Below are 23,348 nucleotides of genomic sequence, written 5' to 3'. Positions count from 1 at the left end.
CAGGGGGAAGAATGAGGTGGGGTCAGAAAGTATGTGTGTCATGAGGTAGGGAAGGGGGAGATGGAGACAGACAGAGACACACAGAGAAAGAGAGACAGAGACAGAGAGACAAGGACAGAGCTAGAAATAGAGATGGAGAAAGTAGGGACAGAGAAAGGGAGAGACTGAGAGATAGAGACATGAGTACCCATGGGTTGTGAGGCCATGCACTGGGCCCTGTCCCTCCTGGTCTCAGACCTTCCAGGACCCCCACTGCCCTCAGGACAAGCCCAGCCACCCCTCACCCCCGACCTGTGACCCGGCCCTGCTACCCTCTCTGATCTCTCCCGCCCCCTCCCTCACACTCAGCTCCACCAGCATTCTGACCAGGCCGCAGTCTCTCCCTGGCCTCCAGGTCTGTGCCCAGGCTGTGCCCTCTGCCTGGAACCCCTTCCCCTGCTCACCCTGCAGGTCTTAGCTCAGACCCTGCCTCCCCCAGGAAGCCCTCCCCGAATCCCTCTCCAAGGGCAGGTTGAACGAATGCAAGAAATCAGAGCTGGAAGGGCCATTAGAGTCCTGGGTTGTCAACTCAAATACCCCTACATCCCAAGGCAAGAGTCAGAAATGACCGAGTGGGCTGGGTGGGGACTGTGGCTGTCACTACTCAGCCCTAGTCACCAGCAGCCAGACCTTTTGATTTCTTAAGAGAAGCCAGCAATCTAGGGTTTTACGAGAAGTTTCCCAACTTTTAAGTGTTGGCAACTAATTTCAAACATATAAACACGCCCGTGGGCAGGATGTGGCTGTAAGGCTGTAGGTTTGAGACCCATGATTCATCCAACCTGTGCCACAGATGTGGACACTGAGGCCCAGGGAGGGTGAGCCACCAGCCCAGGTCAGAGCGCATAGAAAGTGGAGGGGAAATGGCAGCCTTTGTCCCAGCCGAAGCCTCGCTCGCTGCCCAAGTTCAGGGCACAGGCCGGCCTGCTCGGCCACGATCCCAAGGGAGGCCATGCCTGACAGTTCTGGGGTGAGAGACAGGTCACGGTACCGCTGCCCAGAGGCCTGGGCCAGGCCGTATCAAGCACTGACCAAGACAACGATTCCCAGCAACGGGCTGGCCTAGGAAGCAGGGGCCGGGCGGAGGTGAGGGGTGCATTCCCCTTTCACTTCGGTGACCTGGACGTGACTTCCGCGGGGCTTGGCAGAGCTGGGGAAGGGATGGACCTTGGTTCCGTTCCCATCTGGAGAAGCACGCTCTTCCTCTGAGGCTGGGCCTCCGGCCCGGAGCCGCCCTCAAAGATCTTGCTAAGCGGCGCCTACGTGCCAGGCCCATCTCAGCGGAGCTCATTCGACTCCCCACAACCTCCCTGACCTCCCCTCTCTCCACCCCCCCAGCTCACTGCCCCAGTCACCGAGGCCGCCCTGCTGTGCCTTGAACATTCCAGGCACCCTCCCACCTCAGGGCATTTGCTCTTGCTGCTCCATCTCCCTGTACACATTCCCGTTATCTAGACGGCTCCTTGCTCGCCTCCTTCAGGCCTCTGTTAAAGGTGGCCTCCCGTGGAGGCCCTCCCTAACTGTTCATCCTGCTTAAAATGGCAAAACATCCCCATGTCCCCTATACTCCCTCTGGCTTTATTTCCCCCACCACACTTACCACCATCTAACATACGTTACACTTGTTTATCTGTGCATTACTTTCCTGGTGCCAGCTTTGAACAACACAAATATATTATCTTACAGTTCAAGCTGGGTCTCATTAGGCTAAAATCAAGGGGCAGGACTGGGTTCCTTCTGAAGATTCAAAGAGAGAATCTGCTTTCTTGCCTTTCCCAGCTACTGCAAGCTGCCTGCATTCCTTGGCTTGCGGCCCCATCCTCCATCATCAAAGCCAGCAGCGCTGGTCAGTCTCTCTTGTGCTGCATCCCTGGCTCTGACGCTCTTACCTCCCTCCTGTACTTATAAGGACCTTGTGATTACATTGGTCCTACCTCACAAACCAAGTTCATCTCCCAGCTCACGGTCAGCTGCTTAGCATCCTCAATTCCTCCATGCCGTGGAACCAATAACAGGTTCCAGGGATTAGGACATGGACATGGGGACACACACACACACACACACACACACACACTAACACAGTTCCAGGAGGGCACGAATCACTGTCCATCTGGTTTACCACTTTAGACCCAGTGCCTAGCGCTTAGTGGGTGCTCAATAAATATTTGGTGACTAGATGGGTGGATGGAGTAGAATGTGGCGGCTGAAGGGAAGGGAGGCATGAGAAGTGACTTAGATAAGCCAAGGCTCCTCCCTCTCTTACTGATGAGGAGACCTTGGCTCTGAGGGACCCACCATGCCTGGGGCTGGGGACCTATGGCTTAGCCCCTGGCTTCGCCCGCTACGTGGGCCAGCGCGCTTCCCGCACCGGCATCCCATGCCGAAGAGCAGAGAGAGGGTGGACGTGGGTGTTTCCACTCCCTCATCACTTAGCTCAGCTCATTCCTGGAAGGAACCAAGCTTCACATTTTTCTAACAGAACCTGCCTCTGTGTGGGAGGAGTAGAAAGAAGGCCTGAGGTCTGGGCACCTCAAACAGGGGCTAGTCCCGGCCCTGACCCCTCCCTGTACACCTGCCACAAGTCTCAAGAAATCCCCTCCTCTCTCCCTGCCAGGCCACACGTGCTGCCCAGGCCCCGCCTCCCATCTGGGGGCTGCAGTGGGGGCGGGGGGAGGGAGGCAGCAGTCACCCAACATCAGTCACATAGCAGCTGCTGTCCCCCTTCCTGCCCCGCCTGTCTTCCCATCTTCAAAGGAGGCAGGCTCAGGCCCAGGTTTCCTCATGACTGAAAAACATTCCGCCCCAAAGGATATGAGCAAATGGTGTGCTGGAGAGGAAGCAGGAATAATGTCTTTTCAGCATGGCCAGCGAAGCTCAGCCACGTAGCTCAGCCTGCAGAGACCTGGGAACAGATTGCTGAGTGAAAGAAGCAGAAGCAGAGGGAGAACTTATCTGTAAGTTAAAAACACTCACACACATAAAGTAACACTACTAGTCTCACAAAGACACATACACCACCATGTCATGGGCCTGGGCATCAAGGATGAAGGAAAATCCTATCGAATAAAGAGGTGATATGCAAATTGACCATCACTCCAACACACAAGAGGGCTGCCCCATGTGGCCAAAGATGGCCAGCAGGGGAGGGCAGTTGGGAGCGATCGGGCCAGCAGGCGAGCAGTTAGGCATTGATCAGGTTGGCAGGGGAGTGGTTAGGGGGTGATCAGGCTGGCAGGGGAGTGGTTAGGGGGTGATCAGGCTGGCAGGGGAGTGGTTAGGGGGTGATCAGGCTGGCAGGCAGAAGCAATTAGGGGCAATCAGGCAGGCAGGCAGGCAGGCGAGCGGTTGGGAGCCAGCAGTCCCGAAAACCCAAAGTTCACAACACACGGCGTTAGTGAAGTTGTGGGGATATAGGCACTCTCACACATTGTTGGTGGGAGAATAACTTGGTACAACCTCATAGTGCAATTTGATCATACAATTAAAAAGCAACATGCTGCCAGAACCGGTTTGGCTCAGTGGATAGAGCGTCGGCCTGCGGACTCAAGGGTCCCGGGTTCAATTCCGGTCAAGGGCATGTACCTTGGTTGCAGGCACATCCCCAGTGGGGGGCGTGCAGGAGGCAGCTGATCAATGTTTCTCTCTCATTGATGTTTCTGGCTCTCTATCCCTCTCCCTTCCTCTCTGTAAAAAATCAATAAAATATATTTAAAAATAAATAAATAAAATAAAATAAAAAGCAACATGCACAAGTCTCCAAAAAATCTATTCACACACACACACACACACACACACACACACACGCACACACACACACAGATATTAAAGTGAAAGACAACTACTCCAGTACTGTTTGCTAATAGCGAAAGTTGGAATTAACCTGAAGATCCAACATAAAGGAATGACTAAGTAAAATATGATCAAACTACACGAGTGGAATACTATGCAGCTGTGAAAAAGGATGATGCAGCCATGTACATGATGGGTTAAGAAGATCAACAAGGTATGGCAAGTGAAAAAAGGCAAGATGCAAGGCATGGGTGTATTTTGCTTCTGTTTGTGTAAGTCAAGAGTGTCTGTGGTCACGTGTATTTGCAGATGTAAGAGCTCACAGGAAATGGAGACCAGGCTGTCTTGGGGACATGGATTTGGAAGTGTGGGGGTCAAGGGTGAGGAAAAGACTTCATAAGACTTCATTTTCACTGCATACCTTCTTGTGCCATTTGAATTTTTTACCATTTACATGTCTTACCTATGTGTTTAAAAATATATAACTTTTAATGCAATTTTTAAAAATAGAAAAGTGCCCAGCTGGTGTGGCTTAGTGGTTGAGTGTTGATCTGAGAACCAGGAGGTCACAGTTCGATTCCCAGTCAGTGCACATGTCCAGGTTTCAGGCTTGATCCCCGGTAGGGGGTGTGCAGGAGCAGCTGATCAAAGATTCTCATCATTAATGTCTCTATCTCTCTCCCTCTCCCTTCCTGTCTGAAACCAATAAAAATATTTTAAAAATAGAAAAGCAATGTTCATTTATCACAACATTTAAACAATGAAGTGAAACTACTACTATTAACAGCTTCATAAATGATTGAATAAATAATCTTACATTTTGACAGGCGTTTGTATTGTTCAACTTGTATGATAGGCTGCATGACTTGAAATTAAACAAAAAACCTCTTTGTTGTTAAGTCAGAGATGAGCAAAGAGGCCGGTGTAATTATAAAGGTGAGCGAAGACAGTGACCTGGACAGGCTGTGGGGACAGGGAAGTGGCCAGTTTCAGGAGAGTATTGGAGGCAGGTGCTCAGACAGGAGGGAGGAGGTGACACAAGCGTCCATCTCCAAGTCCACACTGGGCCCAGGCGTCTGTCCTGGCCAGGTCAAGGCTAGTGCGGGGGCCCGGACAGGGGAGACTGGGGTCAGGATGAGAAACTCAGGGATAGGGGTCCTGGGGCACCAGGAGTGGGTACCAGGGTCCCCGATATTAGGGGCTGGGACTCTTGAGGTCAGAGCAAGATTAATGGATAACGGATAATGTACTCCGTGTCAAGAGTTCAACTCCAGCTATACATGGAGGTTGGAGTCTGGCTTCACTGCTGAGAGAGAGGATGATGATGATGATGATGATGATGACACTAACAATAAGCATAGTAGTAACAGTGGCCAACGCGTTGTAACACTTACAAGAAGCCAAGTGCTTTACACAAGTTAACTCATTGAATCCCCTCTAGATTGGTGTTGCCATCCCCACTTCACAGATAAGAACACGAAGGCACAGCGAGGTGAAGTCACTCGATATTTGTTAAGTCTTGCATTTTGGTTTTCCCTTCCGCCCCTTCCTTTTCCTTAGAGCTTATCTGGTGCACAAGCTGGGCCGCCTGACGGGAACAATGGGCACCTGGCTGGCTTGTGCCGCCTGCAGCTCTGCGGTAGGTCCTGGGCATTTCCTGCGAAATGGCAGCTGGATGCCAAGCCTCGATGGGGGATCACGACGAGGAATGGGGATGTGAGAGGAGAGCCTGGCACGGGAGGGCAGCCCCCGGATAGTAGCCCGCACCGTTGGCAGGTGCCCACATGGCCTGGCCACGGTTCAGCCAGGCGAGACATCCAGTCTCAACAGCCCATCCTGGCTTCTCTCCCGGACGCAGGCCGGCCCGCCCCGCCTCGGGGCAGTTCCAGGGCCGCGGCCTGGGAGCTGGCGGCAGAACGGCCCATAATTTTAGCTGTTCCTCTCCCCTAAAATTATTTCCCATCTGGAAATGGTTTCCAAACCCTGCCCAGGAAAGAGTTGGTGGTGCAGGGAACATTTTTCTATTAAAAACAAACGAAATAAAAAATAAGACGGAACACTGAGTCTCTGCAGCCCAGGCTCTGGAGGCCAGGCTGAGCGCCAGCTGTATACCCGGCCTTGAGGGCCCTGCCAGGGAGGAGCAGAGGGCGAGAAGTGAGTCGGGCTCTGCTCCCAGCACCGCCGGTCCCACCTGGGCAAGGATGGGGTCTGGATGCAGGGCCTGGGCGGGTCTGGATGAGCCGGGGAGGATTTGGCCTGGGGTGGAGGGGCTTGCCCGGCCACAGAGGGCTGTTCTAAGTCACATAGGACATCGGATCGCAGAGGCATTTTCCCTACAGGGGTTTTCTTGCAGGGGCTCTGAGCATACCAAGGAAACAAGCGCCCTGCTGCCAGCATCCCCTCATCACCTGGCTAACTCGCTCTCATGCTCCTTTTAACAAGGTTCCAGCAGCCCCCGTTTCCACTGGGCAAGCAACAGCATCCGGCAAAAATGCAGTGATGGTGCTCAGCTCTTATTGTATTTCTTTTCACCCTGTTCTTCTATTCATGATAAATGATAGGTTTACCATTTCTGCTAATGATGCAGGATAGTTGCCTTTGTACGGAACAGGTTTAGTTAAAATAAAAAGGTGGGTGGGAGTCCATTTAAAATATAGACCAAGGAAGGCAGGAACACGGGTAGCACAGGACTCAGAGCCGACTGCGGTTTGGGAGACGCGGGTGCCACAGGTAAGAGGGCAGACTCCAGAGTCCGAGGGCCTGGGCTTGAATCCTGGTTTTGATCTTGGGCAAGTCAGTTGTCCTCTCTGAGGTTGGTTCTTTATCTGTAAAAGAAAGGCAACTAACAGCACTTCCCTCATCATACAGATACTACTGAGGATTTGGTAAGACACACAGTGCCCAGCACATGAAGACTCAGGAAACTCATTCATTCAGCCAGAACGCCTGGAGCATATCTCCTGAGTTCATGGCGTTGCCTCAAAAAGCAGCAAAGCATGGAGGTTCCAGGTTCAAATCCCAGCCTGCCACTTACTGGCTGTCTGGGCAAGTTGTCCTACCTCCAAGGAGGACACTGACCGCGTGGAGCTTCCCCTGGAAGATAGAAGGCCATCTTCGGGGACCCCCTGCACCCTGTGTGTCCTGTTGTCTGACCCCAGTAGTCAGCCCCTGCCTCTAAGTCTCAAATTGAGTCCACATCTCTCTGTCTCTCCTGCTCCCCCCCTCACCCTTATTGACACCGTTTTAGCCAGCTCAGCCTTGGGCCACCCCAGGGCCTTTGCACACACTGTCCCTTCAGTCTGAAATGCCTCCCTGCTTCCACCAGGGTAACTGTTGTTCCTCCCTGAGAAAGCAGGTGGGCTTCCTCACATCCCCCTGAGGCGGGGTCAAGCTTCACCTCTCTGGGCTCCCCCAGCCTCCCAGTTCTCGGCTCTTGTCTGATTCTCTGATATGAAACATCCATGAATATTTTAAACAGACTATTATGCTCTACTGCAGTCCTCCCTCCTGGGCACAAATGTTTGCCTCCCTTTCTTTGGGCTTCCCCCCCAACCCCACCCCCCGCCCAAGGAGACCATGCAAATGTGTAATACAGTCATGGCAGAGAATCCAAAGGCATGAGGTCTGCCTCCATACACCCGACATGCAATGTACCCTCAGTTACCATCTCTGAATAATGAGGCAATAACAGCACCTGCCTTGTTCTGGTTGTTGTGCAGGTTAAATGAGCTAACACGTGGCAAGTCCTTAGCACAGAGCCCAGGACAGCATCGTGTTTGAGGCAGGGCGGGAGAAAGGCATCTCCTGGTAGGGTGGGACCTTTCAGACCAGGGTCTGGACTAGGGTGAAGCATGTGAGGTGCCCAGCCTGCAAAATTTAAGGTGATGTTCACCCTCAGGACTGTGCAGACCCAGGTTTTGTGAGACAGAGTCGTCCTAGATCTCTGCTGCCGCCTGCTGGTCATTCTCCAGAATGACAGCCCACCCCTCTGCTCTCACCTGCTCCTGACCCTCTGCCCCCAGAGCTGGCTGGAAGGAAGTCACCTGACTAGCTTGGAGGGGCAGGTCCTGCCTCTGCCAGTGGAAGCCTGGGTTTCATCATCAGTAAACTGGGGTAGGAGAGCCTGACTCACAGCACATAGAGAACAGGAAGCACTCCTCAACCATCAATGTCCCTCCCGCAATGCCAGCATTTAATAAGCACCTACTAAGTGCAAAAGACTAAAGAAGATGACTGAGACATGAGCCCTCCCCTCCAGGGGCTTAAGAGGTGGAGGAGGGTGGGCAGGAGGAAGAAGGCTGAGAAAGATGACTGAAGTAAGGCACGGACCATATTGAGCCCCTATTAGGCATCACATACTATTCTAAACACGTGTATTAACACATTTAATGCTCTCAGAACACAAGGAGGTGGTACTATTTTTAATTCCTGTTAGGACGCTGAGGCCAAGAGAGGTTAACTAACCGGTCCAATGTTGAGCAGCCTTGGTGGTGGAGGTGAGACTAGAATCCACGAAATTCTAGTGGGAGCCGGGGGTGTTGTATGGATCATCCATCCATTTATTCAACAAATTGAACACCTACTGTGTGCCAGGCACAGTGATGGATGCTGGGAAGAGAGCAGTGACCAAACAGACACAGCTCCTGCCCTCAGGGAGCTGTTCACATGGAGGAGATGGATAATAAGCAAGATAAATGAGTAAAGTATGTCACGTGGTGTCTTGCTGGATATAAAAAATAGAATGCAGAGAGAGGAGAAGGAGGGCTGGAGTGTGTTTCAATCCTTGCGGGCCATTTAGGTACTTTTGCTTTCACTGAGCCATGGGGTGGGGTGGGGGGAGGAGTTCTGAGCAGCGGTGAACATAGGGCATCTGGGAGGTGGAACAGGCTGGGAGTTGCGGGGTGCGAGAGCATCAGTTCAATTTCAGGTGCGTCCGTTCTGAGTTGCCTGTTAGTATGGATGTGGCATTTGGATTTATCCCAAATAAGACATCTCGCTTTGGCCTGGCACACAGTGAGCCCTGCGCCAGGCGGCGGGCGATCGCTGTGGTTAGTGTTATTGCGAGAATACTGGAGGGGTCATTTCTGAAGTCATGGCTCCTTCGAGGGTTGCTGCAGTGTCTCATGCAGCCACCAGGTGGCGCCAGCGCACAGCGGGATGACCCGAGGCGATTCGCAGGGACGTGGGCCTCCAGGCCAGGATCTCAACTAGCAGTTGGACAGGATCCTTCTCCGTGGTCGGGGCTGTCCTGGGCATTGCAGGTCGTTTGGCAGCATCTCCGGTCTCCCTTCACTCCGTGTCAGCATCACACCCCTATCCGTCTGCATGACAACCAAAACTGTCTTCAGACATCACCAAGTAACCCACTGGAGAGAAAAATCGCCCAGGAGCAGTCACAGGCCCTGCCCTGGTGCCTGCTTAACCGCATTCATTTACTGAGCATCCCCTGTGCGCTCCAGTTTGCTCCCCTCCAGGCTCACAGCCCAGAGGACCGAGTACCAGCAGGGATCACACCCAGGCAGAGCAGGCCCCCAGACCCTTCAAGACAGTGGAATGTCAAAAGTCAAGTTCATCCACTGCACGGGGGAGAGAAGCCCTAGGTGCAACCCAGGTTTTCCCACTTATTAGCTGCGTGACCTTGGGCAAGTCTCCGTGGCGCTCTTGAGCCTCCATGTCCCCATATGTAGAATGAGATGAGTCTGTTTTGGTGCCAAACCCCAGTGGGGCCTGGGATCCAGCTATGGCAAGGCCGCTGTCCCCTCCAGGAGCTCCCAGGCCTGGACAAAGGACACCCACAATGTGAATAATGCACACACGGGTGCATACTCGAACCCTGACACCTGCCCCCAGCTAGAAAGCAGGAGGTCTGAGTCAAACACAGGCTGTCTGAACCAGCTTCCCTGCCTGTATTGTCTCCATGCTGTCACCATCTTCCGGCTCCCAACTCAAGCTCCCTGTGAGCAGAGATTCTTGTCGAGGTTGCTCACTGCTCTGTTTCCAGCACCAGGATCGTGCCTGGGACTCAGGAGGGACTCCGTTTGGTTGGGTGAATAAATTCCCTTCTTCCATTTTTGCCCCCATATAGACTATAGTCCGTTCTCCACAAAGGCAGCCTGAAGGATCTCGTGGAAGCCTACCTCAGATCATGTCCCTTAAAACGCTCGTCATTCAGAGGAGAAGCCAAAGGTTTCCCCATGACCTAGAAAGCCCTACCTGATCTAACCCTCCACTCCACCCACCCTCCAACCCTGCCAATCTCACCTCCTTGACCTCATTGGCTCCAACCTTCACTCCGTTACTCTGTGCTGGACACACTGGTCTCCTCTCATATTCCTGCCTCAGGACCTTTGCACTTGCTGTTCCCTCTGCCTAGAACTCTCTTCCCCATAGATACTGGCATAGCTCCTCCTTTCACCCAAGTCTCTGCTCAAATACCACAGCCTCACAGAGGCCTCCGTCCCAAACACTCTCTACCCGATTATTTTCACAGCGCCTGCCACTAGCAGAAAGGATCTTGTTGAAATGTTAGCCTCTTTATTGTTGGTCTCATACACACAACAGAAAAGCTCTGCCCTCTTGGGGCTCACGTTCTAGTGAGCCAGACCAGGAAGGGCCTCTTTGAAGTGGGGCGGGGAGCGGGGGGTTGTGACTGGAAGGATGAGAAGGGACTGGTTGTGGGAGAAACTGAGGCAAGGTCTTTCCTGGCCGAGGGAGTAGCAAGTGCAAAGGCCCAGGGGCTGCTCACCTCCAGAGCCTGCCTTAGAGCAGACCTGTCGGGCAGGCCCTATTCACTGGGGTGGTGGGTTCCCAGGCCACGCACAGCTGCTGGCTGAGAGCCCATGAGTCACCAGGAGCCCACAGAGGGTGGACAGGGGCTGGGCTAGACCTGGCCCCATAAAGGCCCATTGACAGCCAGATGGGAAGGGCGGCTCCCTCTTGTCAGCCCCTGGGAAGCGCTGACTGGAGTGACTGACCACCTGGAGCTTCCCAGGAGAGGTGCTTCCTCGGGTGAGGGAGAGAAACGCAGGCAGCCTGGCCGCTTGGATGCGCAGAGCAGCTGGGCCAGGGCTTCGAGGTCCCACGGCCCCGTTTTAAACCCTCCCCACTCCTCCACAGCTGGGTGGCCTTGGCCACGTCATCCCACTCTTCGAGCTTCAGTTCTCTCATCTCTAAAGTGCAACGGAAAACAGGACTGAGCTGACTGGCTAGGGTGAGGCCACGTGGGAGAGCAGTGGGAACCAGGGGTTATCCAGTAGGTGCTAGGCAACCGGTGCTCAGCTGTGGTGGTCGGCCATGGAGCCAGCTGTGGTCGGCTGCAGTGGCCCCTCTATGGGGCGGGGACTGTAGTCGGCTGCAGTGGCACTAAGCATGAAGGCCAGCAGGGGAGCATGGCGTGGGCTTCTGGTTCAGACAGCCTGTGTTTGACTCAGACCCCCTGCTTTCCAGCTTGAGGCAGGTCTGATCTCCCTGCTCTGTGCCTCAGTTTCCCCATCAGGGATCATGAGGAGCCTTCCACAGGGAGGAGAGTAAAGCACCCAGCATGGGGCTCGGGCCTGTGGTTATAGAACGGGCAGGCTTTGGGGAGGGGGGGGGAAGACGCAGAAGGGCAGGCAGGAAGTGTGAGGGCGTGCTCCCCACAGGCTGATAACACGAGGGCTTGTGGGAAGGCCCAGCTAATAGCTAAGACACAGATCAGGGACATGAAGCCTGCATCTGGGCTCAGTCTGCTGGGTTTGAGTCCCCTGTGCCAGCTGTGTGTCCTTGGGCAAGTTACTAACCCTCTCTGTGCCTTGGTGCCTTTTGGTGAAACAGGGATAAGATCATCCTGACTAGCCATGGGGTAGGTGTATGGTCCTGACAGAGAAAATTCACACGAAGATTGGTTGACAGGCTTAGGGCCCATCTGATGACAGAACTGAGAAAGCTCACGGGAGCTGGGAGGACGATTGGAATATTCCAGGCTTAGGGCCTGGAAGGGCCAGGAGGCAGGAGGGCGACCTTGTGTGTTCCTGCAAACACATGTACATGCTCGGCCATGGGTTAGGGTGGGAAAGAGTAGGCCCCTGGAGTGGAAAACAGTACAGAGGTGGCAGCAGGGGCCATCGGTGCCCTGAGAGGTCCTTCTAGAAAGGCCGGCTGGACCCAGATAAGGGCGAGCGGACATGCTTAGATAAGGAGTGTGGACTTTGGCTGGGGCGAGAGGGAGCCATGGAAGGTTTAGGGTTGAGGGCCAACTCGTCCTTTCCATGAGAGCTGGCACAGCTCAAACATTCCACCTCACAGCTTCATTCCCAGCACCCAGCCCAGAGCCTGCCGCATAGTAGGTACTCAGGGAGATGGTTCTGAATGAATAAATGAAATCATGGATGCGTGAGAAACCAGCCACTAAAAGGTGGCCCCTATCTCACCATTCACCCACAGAGCTCTAAGTACCTTGAGCGTCCCAGAAATCATTGTAGAAAAACTTACTAGTACAATAGCTAATATTTGTAGTGCACCTACTATGTGCTAGGTATTGGGAAGAGCCAAGAACTAAACAGATCTAGCCCGTGTTTGTGGAGCTCGAATTTCAGGGGCAGATAAGGGACAGGTAAACGAATAGTATGGTTCTTTCAGAGTGTTCAGTGCTATGGAGTACACAGAGCAGGAGTGTGAGACAGTGAGGAGGGGAGGGAATGCCAGGAGGGGGCCCAGCACGGGCACACGTCCTGAGGTGGGAATGAGCTCAGTGAGATGGAGGAGCAGGGGGACCCCCAAGTGGCCGGAGAAGAGAAAATCAGGAGAGAGAGAGAGAGAGAGAGAGAGAGAGAGAGCGCGCGAGCGCCCTGTGGGCTTTGTGGGTGCGAAGGGAGGACTTTCTTACAAGTGCAGGAGGCACCTCTGCAGGGCTCTGAGCAGGGGAGTGACTTGATGTTGTTTGCTTTTTAAATCCTCCTCATCAAAGGGCTTAACCGTTACTATCATCCCCATTTCACAGCTGGGGAAATTGAGGCTCCAGAGTGCTAATGACTTACCTTAGTTCACACAGCTACTAAGAAACAGAGCCAGGATCCAACCCCGGTCTGCGTGCCTCTGGGAAGCGAATTGGAAGATGCCTGCTGGACCCACGCAGGTCCCCTGAGTCACAGACTGGGCCCAGCGCTAACCTCAGGCATCCAGGAGCCGCCCTGAGCGGTGTCCTTGGCATCCTCACCCTTTCTACTCCCCAGGCAGCTCTGGCCACCGCCACGCGGGCTGAAGGCCCCACAGGGGACTCATGACAAGCTGTCTCCAATCTGCCCTCCTGCTGCTGTGCAGGCTCGGGCAAGCCCCCAGCCATCTCTGGACCCACAATGCACCTGTTATCTGGCCCAGCCCCCCGAGTCTTCAGTGCCCCCCTCCTTTGTACTGTGTGGAGTCCCAGGCAAATGCTGATACTGGGCCCAGGCGGGAGGGCAGAAGGCGAGAAAGATAAGCAGGCAGTGGGAGATCCTGTGGGGCCACAAGCCCCGCCTCCGCTGGGTGGGGCCGAGGCTGTGGCTGCCTCATCAGAACCCCAGGGGCCCAGGCCCCACCCAGATAATGTGACCCACGAAGAGGGAGACTCCAGCAGCAGAACTGGCTTCTGTAAGAGGAAGAAAGCAAAGGGGGAGAAAGGAAGGGGTGGAAGGAGGGAGGGAAGGAGGAAGGATTCCGTAGCTAGCATCTCATTTAACCCTCATAGCAACCAATGGTGATGATTTTGCAGATGAGAAAATGAAGGCCTAGAAAGGAAAAGCAGTGCCTGCTCGAAGTCCCCACGCCAGGACGCGGCAGAGCCAGGATCCAATCCAGGCCCATCTCATTCCAAGGGCCCCTTTGACCCCGCCTGGCAGCCCCTCAGATTCTAAACTTTCGTTTTCCCCTCAAAATGGTCCAGCCCAGCCATCTGGATGGAGCCTCCAGGGCCCAGCCAGCCTGGTTGTGAACCCTGGAGCAAGGTGGGCAGGGGAGCCTGGTGGCCTCCCTGGGGACAGCCCAGAGCCATCACAAGCAGGTGTCGGACATCAAAACTGCCTCCCCGCTGGAGCCTGCTCAGCCCAGGAGGAACCCGCTGCAACACACACGTCACCTGGGGCCTGGGGACCCGTCTGGAGGTGTAAGAACGGAGCCCAGAATGTCCCTGTAACTTGCCCAGCGTCCCACAGGGAGAGCAGACACAGTTGGTGATGTCCAGGGACAGGGGGCCTGGCTCATTTCCTCCTTCCCGCCTGCTCAGGGATGTTTTTCCAGCAATCGCCTCTTTGTACAGCCTCAGTTTCTCCTCTCAGGCCCTCTTATGTTAAAAAAACATACAATGTTCCCCCTTGACCCCATCACCGGCCCACAGGCGCCCCATCCCTGCATTCTGTCCCACATCGAGCTCCTGACGGGCATGCCCACCCTCCCTGACTCGCTCACTTCTCCCCCCCCCTCCCCCTCGGCCGTGTCCTCCAACCAGGTTTCCGCCCTGTGTGCTGCCTCGGGGCTCTGATGTCACCATCCTTGCTGCCAAGTCCATCACGTGGCGTCCCATGCTCAGGGTCACCTCTTAGCAACCTTCCCGCTGAGCTGGTCTTTGGACCCTCCCAGCCACGCCCTTGCTGCAGCTGTAAATAAATGTGTGCGATGAACCTCACATTCCCATCAGCATCCTCACCTCTCTCCCGGGCTCTGGACTGGAGTATCTAATTGCCTACTTGAAACATCATAGACATCTCGATTTCCCCAAATTCCTCCCCCCACCCCCACCCCAACCTCCAGTCTTGGCTCTTCCTAACACTACCCAGTAGCTCAAGCTCCAAAATGAAGCATTACTCTCGAAGTATCTGTAATTCATGCACATAGGCGTGCACTCACCCACCAACAAATACTTACTGAACACCTACTATGCGCCAGGCACTGTTCTGCACACCTGGCTTCCGTCTACAGCAGTGAACAAGGCAGCCATAGGTCTCTACCTTCAGGAGATAAACAAATCATTCCTACTGGACCATTAGGAATGTTGGCTGTCTGCCTCCCCCACGAGCCATTTGAGAGCAGGGTCTCGGGCCTCTTCATCCCAGTATCTCGGCATTTAGCTCCTGGCCCGCAATATCAGAGAGCTCTGGTGAGTAAGAGCGAGTGGGGGAGTGAAAGTGGCCAGCAAGTGAGGAGACTCAGGAGCATGAAGCTTCTGAGACCTAGAGAGCCGCACTTTGCACATTCAGCGCATGCACAGGAGTAGTAGCTGCGCTGCCTCAGGTTGCTTCTGGTTTCACAAGGGTAAAAAGGCGGGACTTCGCGGTGCCTGGAAACCGATACGGACCAGACGTGGGGCTGGCAGTGTCTCTCCAGAGGGGGTTTGACTACTGATCTGATTCTCCAGTTAGAAGAGCTGTGGGAGTCACATTAGTAAAAAGACACTCTGACGCCATTTCGACCAAAGCCACAAAGCCCCAGGGCGCTGAAAGCGGAGGTTCTGGGGACTTTCGGTCTCGCCGATGTGCACACACCTCCAGGCCCGTCCAGACGCCAGTCTGGGTCTGCCAGTGGGATGTAAACAGAACAGTCATGCAGAAGGGGCTGCGTGACCTGGGCGGGGGCCCCCTGAGTCACCACCTCTCAAGAGTGGACTTGTCACCACAGAGTGGCAGGTGCTATTTTTATGGCTCTAATTGGTCCACATCTTTGTGGGGTTCACTGGGAACAGACTCAGAGACAGGGCCCCACCCGCAGGTGGGTCCCCGAGTCCCGCGAGGGGCCGAGGGCCGCGAGGGGCACAGGGGGCTGTTTTTGAATGGATTCATAAACATTTCCTGATTCTGTGGTTATGTCTCCTCACTTATTCCCAATCGTGCTCTTTTTACTCTTTTGCTGAGTGAGACTTGCCAGGATTTATCTACTTTACGCTGCTTCCCTCTGAAAGAATCCTTTAAAATTTTTTATCATTTCTACTAAGTTGTTTTTTTACTTCATTAGTTGCAGAATTAACCTTTAATTTCTTACTCTTACTTTAATATATATATATATATTCTTCTATTTTTTAAATTAAATACTTAATTCATTTGTTTTTCTTTTTTTTTAAATATTAGAAGTTTGTAGGCTCTGGATTTCCCCTGTGGGCACATTTGCTGCATCTGCTATGCTTTGGATGAACAGTGTCTACCTTTCAGTCTAGGATTTGCCATTTCAGTGTTGACTTTTTCCTCTGATGCTGGGGTTATTTAGAAGAGTGGCTCTGATTTTTTAAAAAGTTAAGAATTTGGTGGGGCTCAGGGTTGAGCATCGACCTATAAACCAAAAGGTCACAGTTCAATTCCTGGTCAGGGCACATGCCCAGGTTGTAGGCTCAATCTCCAATGTGGGGTGTGCAGGAGGCAGCCAATCAATGATTTTCTCTCATTATTAATGTTTCTCTCTCTCTCTCTCTCTCTCTCTGAAATCAATAAAAATATTTTTTAAAACTTAAGAATTTGAGGCTCTTCTGAGAATTTATTCTTAACTACATTGGATTATGAAATGAGAGTAGGGCTTGGAAAAATCTCCACTGTGAATCTTGATCTTGTCACTTAGCCGCTCTGACTAGACTGGGTGACTCTCCTCTCTGAGCCTGTTCCCTCATCTGGAAAGTGGGCACCACAACCAGTGTCTATGTAGGAGGGACCAGTGCCATCGGGTCAAAAGTGAGGCCAGGCACTTGCCCTGAAGCCACCATTGCTTAGCACCTCCCGTCTTTACTTCGCTGTATGTTTATCAGGGTGACTTTGGGGGCATTGAAACTATGGGGCAGGGATCAAGGGCACCGTCTACAGCCCCGGAGCCACCCTTGATGCTGCCACTGACCATCATGGTAACACCCAGGCCCGACATGCAATCCCTGGTGTGTGACAGACACGAATGCTCCACAGCGGATGTGGGTGAGCTGCTCCCTTGCGGTCATGATCACTGAGTAATGTTCACATTTATCATCACATGGGAATTAGCAGCGAGGACAAACTGTTAAGAGTAACTCATGCCACTTGTGAAATGAATGCTGCTCGTGGCTGGCAGACAGCTTCCCTGGGAGGAAGCACAGCCCTGCCTCCTCGCACCACCTGCCGAACTCTCCTCACTGCTCCCCCCCACCCCCACCCCCCGCCTGTGCCCCTCAGCTCCAACCACTGCTGGACCTGCCACCCACAGGCCCTGCTCGATTCATGCCCAGGACAGCGGTGGGCAGCTTGGCAAAGCAGCCAAACAGGAACGAGGTCCCCGCGGTGTGGGGAGGCTGGGGTGAGGAATAGGGGAAGTGGTGAGTAAGTCTGCTCTTAGTTCTAGAAAGAATAGGGACCAGAAAGAATAGTTCTGACCGCAGCCGGGGGAGCAGTCAGACAGGGAATGAGAATAAGCCAGGGTGGTCCATGTTTCTGTAAGGGCAAACGGAGAAGCAAAGAAGCCTGAAAAAGCTTCTCCCTCTCTCTCTTTCTCTCTCTCTCTCTCTCTCTCTCTCTCTCTCTCTCTCTCTCTCTCCCTCCCTCCCTCCCTCCCTCCCTCCCTCCTTCCCTCCCTTGTCTTCTTTCCTTCATTCAGCTAATATTTGAATCCCGCCTGTTGCCGGCCACTGCTCAGGGAGTTGAGGCGAACTGAGCTTCTTCCCTCCAAGTTTACAATGCAGAGGGGGAAATGTAGATCATAAACCAGCGCACAAATAAATGGACAAGTGGAAGGATCTAATGATGTGATGTGGAGAACAGTTACACAGGACTGGGTGCTGAGGGCTCCCAGCAGAGGGAGGAGCCAGGGAAAGTCCCCCAAAGTCCATGTGCCCAGGTGGGCTTTGACCGCACTCGAATTATTGACTAGTACTTACAGCCTTACCTGAAAAGGGCCGGGCTCAAACACAACATTTCACCTTTTGTACTTTAACCTGGATTAGTTAGGCAACAGGCTGGAAACTTTTTTTCTGTAAAGGTCGTAAATATTTTAGAGTTTGGGGCCACACATCCCTGTCACAACTACTCCGTTCTGCCACTGTAACTCGAAGCAGCCGTAGACCCTATGTAAGCGGAAGGGCATGGCCGTGTTCCAGTAACATTTTATTTACAAATCCAGGCAGCTGACTGGCCAGAGTTTGCCAACCCCCGTACTCCCCCCGAGTTAGGCTAAAAATTAATAGAAATATGAATGGGGAAGCAGGATCACAGAACAAGGAACATAAAACCAACAATATGTACTGGCCAGGTGATCACCAGGTAGCAATAGCAATAGCAATAGCAATAGCAATAGCAATAGCAATAGCAATAGCAATAGCATGGGAGGAAGCAACGGCCCAACAAGAATGGACAAACCAGCCGGGCTCTGTCAACACAGAGGAGAAGGCAGTGGCAGTGACGAGATTACACAGAAACACGGAAAACAAGTCTGCTGAGCGGAGAGAGGACATGCCGCAGGAAGGACATGCTGGTTACAATATTAAACTGACGCTCCTTGATCCTGGGACACAGCGGAAGAGAGAGCTGGCTGGAGATTTAGGGTGATGGGGTGGGGACACGACATTTCTGTGTTTGTCATTCTGCCTGAGCAGATGACCAAAAACACAATAGAGGTTTTGGTTATTTATTTATTTATTTATTTATTTACTTATTTTTCAAGACTTTTAATCAATTTTTAGAGAGAGAGGAAGGGAGAGAAATATCAATGTGAGAGCAATTGACTGGCTGCCTCCTGCACGCCTCCCACCAGGGATCAAGCTCGAAACCCAGGTATGTTTCCTGACCCGGAATCGAACTGGCAATCTTTTGGTGCACTGGACAATGCCCAACCAACTAAGCCACGCAGGCCAGGGCTGGGTGTTTTTTTTTTTTTATAATTTACAAATTAAGTCAACAAATATTTAATAAGGGCCCATTACATTAGGGGCTACCAAGATTAAAAGTGGTAACAATGGCAGTTCCTATTAGGAGTTGTTGAGAAATAGCATTTCATTATATTACTTTTTAAATTTTTAATAACGGTCAAATACACATAACATAAAATTTACGCCCTGACTGGTTTGGCTCAGTGGGTAGAGCGTCGGCCTGCGGACCGAAGGGTTCCAGGTTCAATTCCAGTCAAGGGCATGTACCTTGGTTGCGGGCATATCCCCAGTGGGGGGTGTGCAGGAGGCAGCTGATCGATGTTCCTCTCTCACCGATGTTTCTAACTCTCTATCCCTCTCCCTTCCTCGCTGTAAAAAATCAATAAAATATATTTTAAAAAAGAAAAAAAAATTTACCATCTTAACCATTTTTATGTGTACAGTTCAGTATTGAGATTATTCATATTATTGTGCAACCAATCTCCAGAACGTTCTCATCTTGCAAAAATGAAACTGGATATGCATTAATCAACTCCCCACTTCCCCCTCCTCTCAGCCTCTGGCAGCCACCAGTCTACTTTAGGTTTCTATGTTTGACTTCTCTAAAAACCTCACATTAATAAAATCATATGGTATTGGTCCTTTTGTGACTGGCTTATTTCATTTAGCACAATATCCTTAAGGTTCATCTGTATGTCAGAATGTCCTTCCTTTTTAAAGCTAAATCGTGTCCCACTTTTTTTGTCCACTAATCCATCAGTGGAGACTGCGATTGCTTCCACTTTTCAGCTGTTGTGAATAATGCAGGTGTACAAATATCTTTTTGAGACTCTGCCTCCAATTCTTTTAGATATACATTCAGAAGTGAATCGATGGATCACGTGGTATTTCTACTTTTAATTTTTTAAAGATGTACTGTTCTCCATAGCATTTGCACCATTGGACATTCCCTCCAACAGCACACAAGGGTCCCCATTTCTCCACATCCTCATCAACAGTTCTGGAGGCAGAACTGTTTAGAACTGAAATCTTGACTATACCTTGTTGCTCCCCAACATCGTCAAGACCATGAAGTGGGTTTTGGCTGGTTGTCTGTCTTTCTTCCCCACTAGAATGGAGCCCACAGGCCCTGTTTTGCTGTTCAATCCCCAGCACCTAGTCCAGGACGCGTGTTCGGTATGACCTGAAGTAGTGTCGGTGCTCAAATATTTGCTGAATGAATGAAAGAATGAACCCCTCTGTTTGGCAGGTAAGGAACCAAATGAGATAAGATAATGGATGTAGAAAGAGCCAAACACACCCAACCCTGAATCCTGACGCGGGTGCCGCGGTGAGGTCACCGCTCTCAGGTCCTGTCTGCTCCTTTGGAAAAGGGAGGTGACAATACTTTCCACACGGAGAGGAAGAGGTGCCTCAACACACAGGAGCCCCCTAGCAACGTGTGCACCACATATAAATACAAAGTATTCTCACTATTAAAGTCTAATGCTTCAGACCAACCCACCCACAGGAGAAGTAAATGGGAGCCAAGATTTGTAGTCAGTGCAAGAGCACTGACATTTCTGTTAAAAGAACTATCTTAATGGAAGTAAATACAAAGTAAGATCACGATACAGAAAGAGGCCATAAGGTTGTGGCTGCCTATTATATAGGGATTCTTCTTTTTCACACCATTTTTTAAATTGGAAACCCACTGAATAATAACAATGTTGTTGTGGGGACATGAGTTGGTCATGGCTGGAGTAGATGGCCCAAGGTTTCTTTCAGCAAAAAATAAAATAATTAGTAATTCTAGATATGACTTAATATTGTAAAGATACTGAGCCTTCCCAAGTTAACAATTCAATGTCACACCAATCTTCACCCTAGATTTTTTTTACTAGAAATCGACAAAATGAATCTAAATTTCATTGGATTAATACATAAAAATAGCCAAGAAAATTTTGATAATAAACAATGATGTTAGATGGGTATGTTCAATCTGACAATTCAAAAAGCTGGCTATTCACATATGATGTATGGACTCTTCTGTATGCACACTCCACTTCTAGAAAAACTTGTTTAAACATTGGAGGAGAGACACTTGTCTTATAAAAACATACTATGGAAATATAGTAATGTAAATATAAACCATGTAAGGCAGAATGAGACAAAGAGCTCAGCAGAATGGAAGAATCTTGTTATAAAATTTAATATATGAGATACAGTGTTTCATATAAGTGAGGCAATTATAATAATAAAAACTGTTGGGACAATTAGCAGTTGATTCAGTAAAAAATACATTTGGACCCTCGCCTACCTCACATAAATCAATTCCAGGGGATTAATGATATAAAGGGCATGGTCAATCATAGATGGGACAAGGGTTAATTCATACTGCCTGTCTATAAAACTTCCCAGGGCTGAGAGACCAAAGAGGCTGACAATTCCATCACTACATCAAGAGCTTATTAAGGGAACTTATGTTTGTTTTTTAAAAGTGTATATTACCTGTCTTGTTTTCCTATACATACATGTAGGTATTTGTGTATAGGTACAGACACTAGCCAGACTGCTGGCATTAAAGGGAATGAGATTTAGAACTTTCCCCAGTAAACAGGTACTCATGGCCCTAGCCAGTTTGGCTCAGTGGATAGAGCGTCGGCCTGCGGACTGAAGGGTCCCAGGTTCGATTCCGGTCAAGGGCATGTACCTTGGTTGCGGGCACATCCCCAGTAGAGGGTGTGCAGGAGGCGGCTGATCGATGTTGCTAATTCTCTATCTCTCTCCCTTCCTCGCTGTAAAAAATCAATAAAATATATTTTTAAAAAAAACAGGTACTCATGTATTACATCTATCTATATATATATAAAAGCCTAAGCGGCTGGTCGCTATGATGTGCACTGGCCAACAGGGGGCAGACGCTCAACACAGGAGCTGGCCCCTGGTGGTCAGTGTGCTCCCACAGCCAACCTCCTGCGGTCCTTCCCCATGGCTGGCCAACCTACCACGGTCCCTCCCCACCGCTGGCCGGCCCCAATTGGCCCCAATTGGGACTGGGCGAGATGGCCCCGATCAACCCCAATCACCGGCCAGGCCGAGGGACCCCACCCGTGCACAAATTCATGCACCAGGCCTCTAGTTTATAATAAAAGTACTTGTGAACTGTGTCTGAACAAAAGCTCTTAAGAGCACATATGCAAAGAAGAAGTTGGGTCAGAGGCAGCTTGGGGGTTCAGAGCATTAACCTTGGGGTAAAAAGACGTGGTGTCCACATGCCAGGTGGCTCCGTGGGTGTTTTGTGACCTCAGGCAAGCAGTGGCTTTGGTGGCTTCTGTGCCTCAGCCCTAGACCAGCGGAACCAGGGGATTTTGCTCTCCCGGGGTCGTCTGGCAATGTCTGGTGGCATTATTGGTTGTCACAACTGGGGAGGAGGGGTGCTACTGAACATGCCCCAGTGCAGAGGGCAACAGCCTTCCCCTCCGGAAAGAGAATCCACCCGCCCCAGGTATCCAGAGTTGAGGTTGAGAAACGGGGTTCTAGAAAAAGGGGCAAGTCTACCTTGCAGGGTTGAGGCCTAATTGTGTATAAGGTGCTTAATTAGTACAGAACAAGCCCTCAGTAAATGGGAACTACTATTTTTATGACTGGACTTCCACAAAATTAAGAAAAACAATATAGTAGGAAGAAGTGGCAGTGCCTGAAGCCCACTCAGCCGCACTCTACCTTGGGAGATAAAAGGTCCGTGCCCTTTCTAACGGCAACCCTGGTCTCTGGCGTGTCTGTGTCACCAACTGGAAGTGGTGTGTGAAGGGCTCCTCGCTCCTCACTCCTCCGGGGTTTTCGTTGCCAGCCTCCTGCCCTGTCCCAGCTCAGGAGCATGCTGCTGGATGGTCCCTGGGCTCTGGTATATTCACCATCTTTCTCTGGTGGGCATATCCCTCTGCTTCAAGAACACACTCAGTTTCTCTTGTTGGAAAATTAAAACCGCCCGCCTTCTCTTTTTCTCTCTTCTCGTGAAATTCAAGAGGTGCCAACACGAAGGACTGATGCTTCATTTCCTGCTATCTCCGCCAAACTCCAGCGTGCCCCTCCCCCGTCCCCGAGTTCAGCCAAACCGCTGTGCCACATGACCAACCATTAGCTTCCACTCAACTTACTTCACTGCTTTGCTGCATCCTTGCTGTGGGCCACTCCCTTGAACATCTCTTCCCATGACTCTCCTGTCCTAGCCACTCGTTTTCCTCCTACCTCTCTTCCTGTCTACTTCGTTCACTCACCTCTTCTCAAATGTTATTAAACGGAGATGTTAGAGATTGGGCCATGGCCATCTTCTCTTCGCCCTCCAACGCTTCCAGCTCTACTCAGTTCCTCCTCTACTCCCACCTCCCAAATCCATCCCTGGTCCCGACCACTCCTTTGAGTCCCCAAACCAGAACATGTATGACCGCCTATTCGTCATTTCTGTTTGCTTGTCTCAAAACCCCCTGAACTCAATACACTCGCAATTGATCGAAGGACCCTCCCTGGGAACCTGGTCCAATTCCAGTGCCCCCGTCTCAGGAAATGGCCTTGCCATCCACCAAGTGGGGAAGCCAGCAGCTCGAGACAGTTCTCCATCCCAACAGCAATCTGTGCCCAGGTTGTCTGACCCCAGCACCCCTCCTCTCCATGGCTGTCTTATCCCAGCACCCCCTCCTCTCCATGGTTGTCTGACTCCAGCACC

The sequence above is a fragment of the Myotis lucifugus genome, unplaced genomic scaffold, assembly GCF_000147115.1.
Source record: "Myotis lucifugus unplaced genomic scaffold, Myoluc2.0 scaffold_215, whole genome shotgun sequence".
Lineage (NCBI taxonomy): Eukaryota > Metazoa > Chordata > Mammalia > Chiroptera > Vespertilionidae > Myotis > Myotis lucifugus.
Note: the sequence above shows the minus strand (reverse complement) of the source record.